At 39.8% G+C, this 11,849-nt stretch overlaps 1 pseudogene; it reads right to left on the reverse strand.

Moving 5' to 3' along the window:
• Window positions 1-1,155: 1,155 nt before the first annotated feature.
• LOC134740349 (U2 spliceosomal RNA) lies at window positions 1,156-1,253 on the reverse strand (annotated as a pseudogene).
• Window positions 1,254-11,849: the final 10,596 nt, after the last annotated feature.

Raw genomic sequence — 11,849 nt, forward strand, 5'->3', positions numbered from 1 at the left:
GAATGGAAAGTGAAATGGAAAGGAATGGAATGTGGAATGGATAGGAAAGGAATGTGGAATGGAATGGAAAGGAAAGAGGAATGGAATTTGGAATGGAAAGGAATGGAAAGGAATGGAATGTGGAATGGAATGTGAAATGCAAAGGAATGGAATGTTGAATGGAATGTGAAATGGAATGGATCGTGGAATGGAATGTACAATGGAATGGAATAGAATGTGGAATGTAATGTGGAATGGAATGGAATGTTATTTGGAATGGAATGGAATGGAAAGTTTAAAGGAAATAAATGGAATGCAGTTTGGAACTGAATGGAAATGAATGTGGAATGGAATGGAATGGAAAGTGGAATGGAATGGATTGGAAAATGGAATGTGGAATGGAATGGAATGGAATGTGGAATGCAATTGAATGGAATATGGAATGGAATGGAATGGAATGGAATGCGGAATGGAATGGAATGGAATGTGGAATGGAATGGAATAGAATGTGGAATGGAATGGAATGTAATGTGGAATGGAATTGAATGGAATGCAAAGTGGAATGGACTGGAATGGAATGTGGAATTGAATGCAATGAAATATGAAACTAAATGGAATGGAATGTGGATTGGAATTGAATGGAATGTGGAATGGAATAGAATGGAATGGAATGTGGAATGGAATGCAATGAAATATTTCATGGAATGGAATGTGGACTGGAATGGGATTGAATATTTAATGGAATGCAATGAAATGTGGAATGGAATGAAATTGAATATGGAATGGAATTCAGAATAGAATGGAAATCAATGGAATGAAATGTGGAATGGAATTGAAAGGAATTTGGAATGGAATGGAATGGAATGGAATTTTGAATGGAATTTGGATTTAAATGGAAAGAAATAGAATGGAACGTGGAATAGAATGGAATGTAGAATGGAAAGGAATGGAATTTGGAATGGAATGGAATGGAATGTGGAATGCAATGGAAAGGAATGTGGAATTGAATATAAAGGAATGTGGAATGGAATGTTATATGGAATGGAATGGAATGGAATGGAACGTGGAATGGAAGGGAATGGAATGCAAAGTGGAATGGAATGCAATGGAATATTGAAAGGAATGGAATTGAATATAATGTGCAATGGAATGGATTGAAATGGAATGTGGAATGGAATGGAATAGAATATGGAATAGATAGAGGACGTATCAGATATTTAACTGATAAGAACAGATACTACACTTGAACTTAGCCAAAATGGAATGGAATGGAATGGAAAGTGGAATGGAATCTGGAATAGAATGGAATGGAATGGAATGGAATGGAATATGGAAGGGAATGGAATGGAATATGTAATGGAAAGGAATTTAATGGAATGTTTAATGGAATGAAATTGAATGTGGAGTGGAATGGGAAGGAATGTGTAATGGAATGGAATTTGTAATGGAATGTGGAATGGAATGCATTGGAATGGAATTGAACGTGGAATGCAATGGAAAGGAATATGGAAATGAATGGAATGTAGTGGAATGTGTAATGGAATGGAATTGAATGTGGAATGGAATGCAAAGGAATGTGGAATGGAATCTGGATTTCAATGCAAAGGAATGGAATGTAATGTGGAATTGAAAACAAAGTGGAATGGAATGGAATGGAATGTGGAATTGAAGGTAATGGAATGTGGAATGGAATGTGCAAAGGAATGGAATGGTATGGAATGGAATGGAATGGAAGGGAATGTGGAATGGAATGGAATGGAATGGAATGTGGAATGGAATGCAATGGAATGTGCAATGGAATGTCGAATGGAATGAGGAAAGGAATGGAATGGAATGTGGAATGGAATGGAAAGGAATGTGGAATGCAATTGAATGGAATGTGGAATGGAATGGATTGCAATGTAGAATGGAATGGAATGGAATGTGGAATGGAAAGAAGGGGAATGAAATATGGAATGCAATGTGGAATGGTCTGGAATGGAATGTGGAATGGAACGTGGAATGGAATGTGGAATTAATGGAATGGAAAGTGAAATGGAATGGAATGGAATATGGAATGGAATGTGGAATGGAATGCGGAATGGAATATAATGGAATAAAATGGAATAAAATGGAATAAAATGGAATAAAATGGAATGAAATTTGGAATGGAATGGAATAGAATGTGGAATTGAATGGAATGGTATGGAATGTGGAATGGAATGGAATGGAATGGAATGTGTAACTGAATGGAATGGAAAGTGGAATTGAACATAATGGAATGTGGACTGGAATTGAATGGAATGCGGAATGGAATGGAATGGAATGTGGTATGGAATATAATGGAATGGAAAGGAAGGTGGAATTGAATGGAATGGGAAGTGGAAACGAATGGAATGGAATGGTGACTAGAATGGAGACTGGAAAGGAATGGAAGGTGGAATGGGATGTGAAATGGAAGGTGCAATGGAACGTGGAATGGAATGAAATGGATCGTGGAATGCAATGGAATGGAATGGAATGGAAGTTGGAATGGAACGTGGAATGGAATGTGGAATGGAATGTGGAAAGGAATGTGGAATGCAATGGAAAGGATTGTGAAATGGAATGTGGAATGGAATGGAATGGAGTGGAATGGAATTGAATGGAATGGAATGGAATGTACAATGGAATATGGAACGGAATGTAATGGAAAGTGGAATGGAATGGTACGGAAGGTGGAATGGAATGGAATCGAATGGAACGTGGAATGGAAAGTGGAATGGAATGTGGAATGCAATGTAATGCAATGTGGAATGTAATGTAATTGAATGTGTAATAGAATGGAATGGAATGGAATGTGGATTAGAAAGTCGAATGGAATGCGGAATGGAATGGAATGGAATGTAGAATGGAATGGAATGGAATGTTGAATGAAATGTGGAATGGAATGGTATAGAATGTGGAATGGAATGTGGAATGGATGGCGAAATGCAATGGAATGAAACGTGGAATGGAACGTGGAATGGATCCTCGAATGGAACGTGGAATGGTATGTGGAATGGAATGTGGAACGTAGTATGGAATGGATCGTGAAATTGAATGGAATGGAATGTTGAATGCAACGTGGAATGTAGTGCAGTGGAACTTGGAATGGAATATGGAATGGAATGTGGAATGGAAAGTGGAATGGAAGGAGGAGTGTAATGGTATCGAAAGTGGAATGGAGTGTAGAATGGAATGGAATGGAATGTGCAAAGCAATTTGGAAAGGAATGGAATGGAATGTGGAATGCAACGCGGAATGGAACGGAATGGAACGTGGAAAGGAAAGTGGAATGGAAAGTGGAATGGAATGGAATGGAATGTGCAACGGAAAGTTCAATGGAAAGTGGAATGGAACGTGGAATGGAATGGAACGGAATGTGGAAAGGAATGTGGAATGGAATGTGGAGTGGGACAGAATGTAACGTGGAACAGAATGTGGAAAGGAATGTGGAAAGCAAAGTGGAATGGAATGGAATAGCATATGGAATGGATCTTGGAATTGAATGGAATTGAACGTGGAATGGAAAGTGGAATGGAACGTGGAATGTAAAGAGGAAAGGAATGTGGGAAGGAACGTGGAATGCAATGTGGAATGGAATGTGGAATAGAATGCAATGGAATGTGGAAAGGAGTGGAATGGATACTGGAATGGAATGGAATGGAATGCGATGGAATGTACAATGGAATGGAATGGAATGCGGAATGGAATGTGGAATGGAAAGTGGAATGAATTGGAATATAATGTGGAATGGAATGGGGAATAGAATGGAATGGAAAGTGGAATGGATCGTGGAATGGAATGTAATGGAATATGGAATGGAATGTGGAAAGGAATGTGGAATGGAATGGAATGGAATGTGCAATGGAAATTTCAATGGAATTTGGAATGGAACGCGGAATGGAATGAAACGAAATGTGGAATGGAATGTGGAGCGGACCAGAAAGTAACGTGGAATGGAATGTGGAAAGGAAAGTGGAATGGAATGGAAAAGCACTTGGTATGGAAGTTGGAATTGAATGGAATTGAACGTGGAATGGAAAGTGGAATGGAACGTGGAATGTAAAGGGGAAAGAATGTGGAAAGGAATGTGGAATGCAATGTGGAATGGAACGTGGAATAGAATGGAATGGAATGTGGCATGGAATGGAACGGAATGTGTAATGCAATGGAATGCATTCTGAAATGGTATGTGGAAAGGAATGGAATGGATTGTGGAGTGGAAAGGAATGCAATGCTATGGAATGTGCAATGGAATGGAAAGGAATGTGGTATGGAATGTGGAATGGAAAGTGGAATGAATTGGATTATAATGTGGAATGGAATGGGGAATGGAAAGGAATGCAAAGTGGAATGGAACGTGGAATGGAATGGAATTGAACGTGGAATGGAATCTGGAATGGATTGTGGAATGGAACGCGGAATGGAACGTGGAATGGAATGGATTGGAATGTGGAATGGAATGTGGAATGAAATGGAATGGAATATGGAATGGAATGGAACAGAACGTGGAATGGAACGTGGAATGGAACATGGAATGGAATGTGGAATGGCATGAATGTGAATGTATAATGGAAGGGAATGGAATGTGCAACGGAATAGAATGGAATGGAATGGAATGTGTAATGGAATAGAATGGAATGAGGAATGGAACTTAATTGAAAGTGGAATAGAATGGTATGCGGAATGGAATGGAATGGAATGTGGAATGGAGTGGAATCGAATGGAAAGAATGTGGAATTGAATGGAATGGGAAGTGGAATGGAATGGAATGGAATGGAATGGAATGGGGAATAGAATGGGAAATGGAAAGAAATATTCCATTCCACCATATGGAAGGTGGAATGGAATATGAAATGGAATCTGTAATGGAAGATGTAATGGAAGGAAATGGAACGTGAAATGGAACTTGGAATGGAATGTGGAATGGCATATGGAATGGATCTTACAAGGGAATGTGGAGTGGCATATGGAGTGGATCTTACAAGGGAATGTGGAATTGTATATGGAATGGAAAGGAATGGAATGTGGAATGGAATGCGGAATGGAATTTGGAATGGAAAGAAATGGAATGTGAAATGGAATGCGGAATGGAATGGAGTGGAATGGATTGTACAATGGAATGTGGAATGGAATGGAATGGAATTTGTAATGGAATGTGAAATGGAATGTGGATTGGAATGTGAAATGGAATGTGGAATCGAATGACAAACGGAAAGAAATGTAACGTGGAATGGAATGGAATGGAATGGAAAGTGGAACGGATTGTGGAATGGAATGTGGAATGGAACGTGGAATGGAATGCGGAATGGAGTGGAATCCTATGTGGAATGGAATGTGAAATGGAATGGAATGAAATGTGGAATGCAATGTGGAATGGAATGGAATGGGATGTGAAATGCAATGTGGAAAGGAATGGAAAGGAATGTGGAAAGGAATGTGGAATGGAATGGAAAGGAATGTGGAATGGAATGCAGTGGAATGTGGAATGGAATGGAATGGAATGTGGAAAGGAATGTGCAACGGAATGGAATGGAATGTGGAATAGAATGTGGAATGGAATGGAATGGAATCCGGAATGGAATGGAATGGAATGCAATGCGAAACGGAACGTGCAATGGATCGTGGAATGGAATGTAAAATGGAATGGAAAGGAATGAGAAGGGAAGGTAATGGAATGTGGAATGGAAAGTGGAACGGAATAGAATGCAATGTGTAATGGAATGGAAAAGAATGCGGAATGGAAGTTCAGGGAATGTGGAATGGATTGTGAAAAGGAATGGAAAAAATGTGGAATGGAACGTAATGGAAATGCAATGGAAGGTAACGGAACGAGGAATGGAATGGAATGGAACATTGAATGGAACGTGGATTGGAATGTGTAATGGAGCATTGAATGGAAAGTGGAATGGAATGTGGAATGGATAGGAATGGAATGTGGAATGGAATGGAATGGAATGTGGAATGGAATGGAATGGAATGTTGAATATAATTTGGAATGGAATGGAAAGGAATCCAGAATGGAATAGAAAGGATTGGAATGGAATGGAAAGTGGAATGGAATGTGGAATGGAACGTGGAATGGAATGTGTAATGGAATGGAATGGAATATGGAATGGAAGGGAATGGAATATGGAATGGAATATGTAATGGAATGGAATGGATTGGAATGGAATGTGGAATGGAGTGGAATAGAATGTGGAACGGAATGGAATGGAATTTAAGGTGGAATGGAATGTGAAATATAATGTGCAATGGAACCTGGAATGCAATGAAATTGAACGTGAAAAGGAAAGGAACGGAACGTGGAATGGAACGGAATGGAACCTGGAAGGGAACGTGGATTGGAAAGTGGAATGGAACGTGGAACGCAATGGAGTGGAATGTTGAATGGAGTCGATTGGAATGTGGAAAGGAATGGAATAGAATATGGAATGTAACGTGGAATTTAATGGAATGGAACATGGAATGGAATGCGGAATGGAACCTCTAAGTGAACGTTGAAAGGAAAGTGGAATGGAATGGAATGAAACGTCTAATGGAATGTAGAATGGAACGTGGAACGGAAAGGAATGGAACGTGGAATGGAATGTGGAATGAAATGGGGAATGGAATGTGGTATGGGATGTGGAATGGAATGTGTAATCGAATGGAATGGAATGGAATGTGGAATGGAGTGTGGAATGGAAAGTGGAAAGGAATGGAATGGAATTTGGAACGGAGTCGAATCGAATGTTGAATGGAAGGTGGAATGGAATGTGGAATGTAACGAGGAATGGAAAGGATAGATATGTGGAATGGAAAGAGTGGAATGTGGAATGCAATAGAATGTAATGTGGAATGGAATGTCGAATCTAATGGAATAGAATAGAATGTAATGTGGAATTGAATGGAATGGAATATGGAATGGAATGTGGAATGGAATGTGGAGTGGCACGTGGAATGGAACGGAGTGAAATGTGGAATGGAATGTGGAATAGAATGTGGAATTGACCTCGGAATGGAAAGCAAAGTGGAATGGAATGCAATGGAATGTGGAATGGAACGTGGAATTTATTGTGGAATGGAGCGTATGATGGAATGTGCAATGGAATGTGGAATGTAAAGATAAATGTAATCGAATGGAAAGTGGAATGGAACGTGGAATGGAATGGAATGAAATGTGGAATGGTATGTGGAATGGAATGTGGAAAGTAATGGAATTGAATGTGGAATGGAATGTGGAAAGGAATGTGGAATGGACAGTGGAATGCAATGGAATGGAATGTGGAAATTAATGTGGAATGCAAAGTGGAATGGAAAGTGGAATGGAATGGGGCGGAAAGGAAAGGATTGTGGGTTGGAATGTGGAATGGAACGTGGAATGGAAAGCGAAATGGAATGGATTGGAACGTTGAATGGGATGGAATGCAATGTTGATTGGAAGGTGGAATGGAATGGAATGGAACGTGGAATAGATCATGGAATGGAACGTGGAATGGAATGTGTAATGGAACGTGGAATGGAAAGGAATGGAAAGTGGATTGAATGTGGAATGGAATGGAATGGAAAGCGGAATGGAATGTGGAATGGACTGTGAAAGGAACGTGACATGGAAATTGGAAAGTACTGTAACGTAATGTGGAATGGAATGTGGAATGGAATATGGAATGCAATGCAAATCAATGTGGAATGGAATGTGGAACGGAACGTATTGGAATGTGGATCGAACGTATTGGAATGTGGAATGGAACGTGGAATGGAACGTGGAATAGAAAGTGGAATGGTATGGAAAGAAATGTGCAATGTAACGTGGAATGGCATGGAATGTAACATGGAATGGAACTTGCAATAGAACGTACAATGGAACGTGGAATGGAAAGTGGAATGCAGCGTGGAATGGAATGTGCAATGGAATGTGGAATGGAATGGAATGGAATCTGGAATGGAATGGAAAGGGAAGTGGAATGGAATTTGCAAAGGAATGGAATGGAAAGTGGAATAGAATGTCGAATGGAATGGAATGGAATATGGAATGGAATGAAATTGAATGGAAAGGAAGGTGGAATGGGATGGAATGGAATGTGGAATGGGATGGAATTGAAAGTGGAATGCAACATGAAAGGAATATGGAATGGAACGTGGAATGGAATGTGAAATAGAATAAGGAATGGAATGTGCAATGGAAAGGAATGGAAAGTGGAGTGGAATGTGGAACGGAATGGAATGGAACGTGGAATGGAATGCGGAATGGAATGTGCAATGGAAAGGAATGGAAAGTGGAGTGGAATGTGGAACCGAATGGAATGGAACGTGGAATGGAATGCGGAATGGACTGTGGAATGGAACGAGAAATGGAACGTGAAATGTGTTGGAATGGAAACGGAAATGGAATGTGGAATAGAATGTGCAATGGGGAACAGAAAGGAATGCATTGTGCAATGGAACTTGGAATGGAATGGAATGGAATGTGGAATAGAACTTGGAGTGGAATGTGGAATGGAAAGTGGAATGGAATGTGGAATGCGGAGTGGAATGGAATGTGGAATGGAATGGAATGGAACGTGAAATGGAATGGAATGGAAAGGAATGGAATATGGAACTTAATGTGGAATTGAATGGAATGGAATGTGGAATAGAATGTGGAATGGAATGGAATGGAATGCGGAGTGGAATGAAATGGAATGGTATGGAATGTGGAATGGAATGGAATGTGGAATGGAAAGTGGAATGGAATGGAATGGAACGTAAAATGGAATGTGGAATGGAATATGGAATGGAAAGAGGAATGGAATGTGCAATGGAAAGTTGTTTAGAATGTGGAAAGGAATGTACTGTAATGTGGACTGGAATGTGGAATGGAATGGAATGTGGAATGGAATGTTGACTGGGATGGAATGAAATGGGGAAAGAAATGTGGAATGGAAATAGCAATGGAATGTGGAATGGAATGGAATGGAATGTGGAATGGAATGGAATGGAATGTGGAATCGAGTGGAATGGAATGTTGAATGGAATGTGAAATGAAATGGACTGGAATGAGGAATGGATTTTGGAATGGAATGTGGAACGGAATGGATTAGAATGTGGCATGGAATGTGCAATGTAATGGAATGGAAAGTGGAATGGAATGTGGAATGGAACGTGGAATGGAGCGTAAATAGAAAGGGAATGGAACGTGCAATGGATTGTGGAATGGAAAGGAATGGAATGTGGAATGGAATGTGGAGTGGGATGGAATGGAATGAAATGGAATGTGCAATGGAATGGGGAACGGAATTGAATGGAATCTGGAATGGAATGTTGAATGGAATGTGGAATGGAATTTGGAATGGAACATGGAATGGAAAGTGGAATGGATCGTGGAATGGAACGTGGAAAGGAATGTGGAATGGAATACAATGGAATGTGGAATGGAATGGAATGGAATGTGGAATGGAATGGAATTGAATGCCGAATGGATTGGAATGGAATGTGGAATGGAATGGAATGGAATGGATTGTGGAATGGAATGTGGAATGGAATGTGGAATGGAATGGAAGAGAATGGAATGTGGAATTGAAGTTGGAATGGAATGGAAGGGAAATCAATGTAATGTGGAATGGAATTGAATGGTATGTGTAATGGAATGGAATGGAAAGTGGTATGGAATGTGAAATGTAATGTAATGTAGTGGAAAGTGGAATTGAAGTTGGAATGGAATATAATGGAAATTGGAATATAATGGACTGGAATGTGGGATGGATTTTGGAATGGAATGGAATGCAATGTGGAATAGAATGGAATGGAAGACTGTGTAATGGAATGTGGAATGGAATGGAATGGAACGTGGAACAAAATTTGGAATGAAATGTGGAAAGAAATGTGGAATGGACTGTGCAATGGAATGTGGAATGGAAAGTGGAAAAGAATGAAATGGAACGTGGAAGTGAATGGAATGGAACGTGCAATGTTATGGATTGGAAACAGGAATGGAATGTGGAAGGTAATGTGGAATGGAAGGCAATGGAATGTGGAATAGAATGTGGAATGGAATGGAATGAGGAATGGAATGTGGAATTGAATGGAATTGAATGTGGAATGGAATGTGGAATGGAATGTTGAAGAGAATGAAATGGAACGTGGAAGTGAAAGGAATGGAACGTGGAATGCCATGGAATGGAACGTGAAATGGAAAGTGGAAAGGAATGTGGAAAGGAATGTGTTATGGATTGTGGAATGCAATGGAGTAGAACGTGAAATATAATGTGCAATCGAATGTGAAACGGAACGTGGAAAGGAAAGTGGAATGGAATATAATGGAAAGTGGAATGTAATGCAAAGGAATAATGGAAAGTGGAAATGAACGTGGAATGGAATGTGGAATGGAATGGAATGGAATGTGGAATGGAATGGAATGGTATGTAATATTGAATGTAATGGAAAGTGGAATGGAACGTGGAACGGAATGGAACGGAATGTGCAAAGGAATGCGGAATGAAATGTGGAATGGAATCTGGAAAGGAATGTGGAATGTAATGTGGAACAGAATGTGGAATGGAATGGAATGGAATGTGGAATGGAGTTTGCAATTGAATGTGGAATGGAATGAAATGAAATGTGGAATGGAATGTGGAATGTAAGGTGGAATGGAATGGAATGGAATGTGGAATGAAATGTGGAATGGAATGTGGAATGGAATGGAATGGAATGTGGTATGGAATGGAATGCAAAGTGGAATGGAATGTGATATGGAATGGAATAGAATGTGGAAATTTATGTATAATGAAATGGAATGGAATGTGGAATGGAATGTGAAATGGAATTTAAGGGAATGTGGATTCGAATGTTGAGTGGAATGTGGAATGGAATGCGGTGGAATGTCGAATGGAACGCGGAAGAGAATGCAATGGATCGTGGAACGGAACGTTTAATGGAAAATGGAATGGAACTTGGAATGGATTGTGCAATCGAATGTGGAATGGAACGTGGAATGGAATGCGGAATGGAACACGGAATGGCATGGAATGAAATGGAAAGTGGAATGGAACGTGGAATAGAATGTGGAATGGAATGTGCAATGGAACACGGAATGGAATTTGCAATGGAATGTTGAGTGGAACGTAGAATAGAATGTAGTGGACTGTTGAATGGAACGTGGAATTGAATGGAATGGAACGTGGAATGGAACGTGAAATGGAATGAAGAAAGGAAAGTGGAATGGAATGTAGAATACAATGGAACAGAACATGGAAAGAAACGTGGAATGGAATGGAATGGAACGTGGAATGGAATGTGGTATAGAATATGGAAAGGAAAGCGGAATGCAAGGTGGAATGAAATAGAATGGAACGAGGAATGGAATGGAATGGAAATTGGAATGGATTGTAGAATGAAATGTGGAATGGAATGGAATGGAATGGGGAATGGAATGTGGAATGCAATGGGGAATGGAATGTGGAATTCAATGGAATGGAATGGAGAATGAAATGTGCAGTTGAAAGGAATGGAATGGGGAAACGAATGTTGAATGCAATGTGGAATGAAATGGAATGGAATGTGGAATGGAATGTGGAATGGAATGGAATGTTGAATGGAATGGAATGGAATGAGGAAGGGAATGGGCAATGGAATGGAATGAGGAATGGAAAGTGAAATGGAATGGAACATGGAATGGAATTGAATGGAATGGAATGGAATGGAATGGAATGGAACATGCAATGGAATGGGTTGGAAAGGAACATCAAATGGAATGGAACATGGAATGGAATGGAATGGAATGGAACAAAGTATGGAATGGAATGGAAAATGGAATAGAATGGAACGGAATGTGGAATGGAATGGAATGAAATGGAATGGAATGTGGAATGGAATGGAATGTAATATGGACTGGAATGGCATGCAATGGA

Source organism: Pongo pygmaeus, chromosome 9 (assembly GCF_028885625.2).
Source record: "Pongo pygmaeus isolate AG05252 chromosome 9, NHGRI_mPonPyg2-v2.0_pri, whole genome shotgun sequence".
Classification (NCBI taxonomy): Eukaryota; Metazoa; Chordata; class Mammalia; order Primates; family Hominidae; genus Pongo; species Pongo pygmaeus.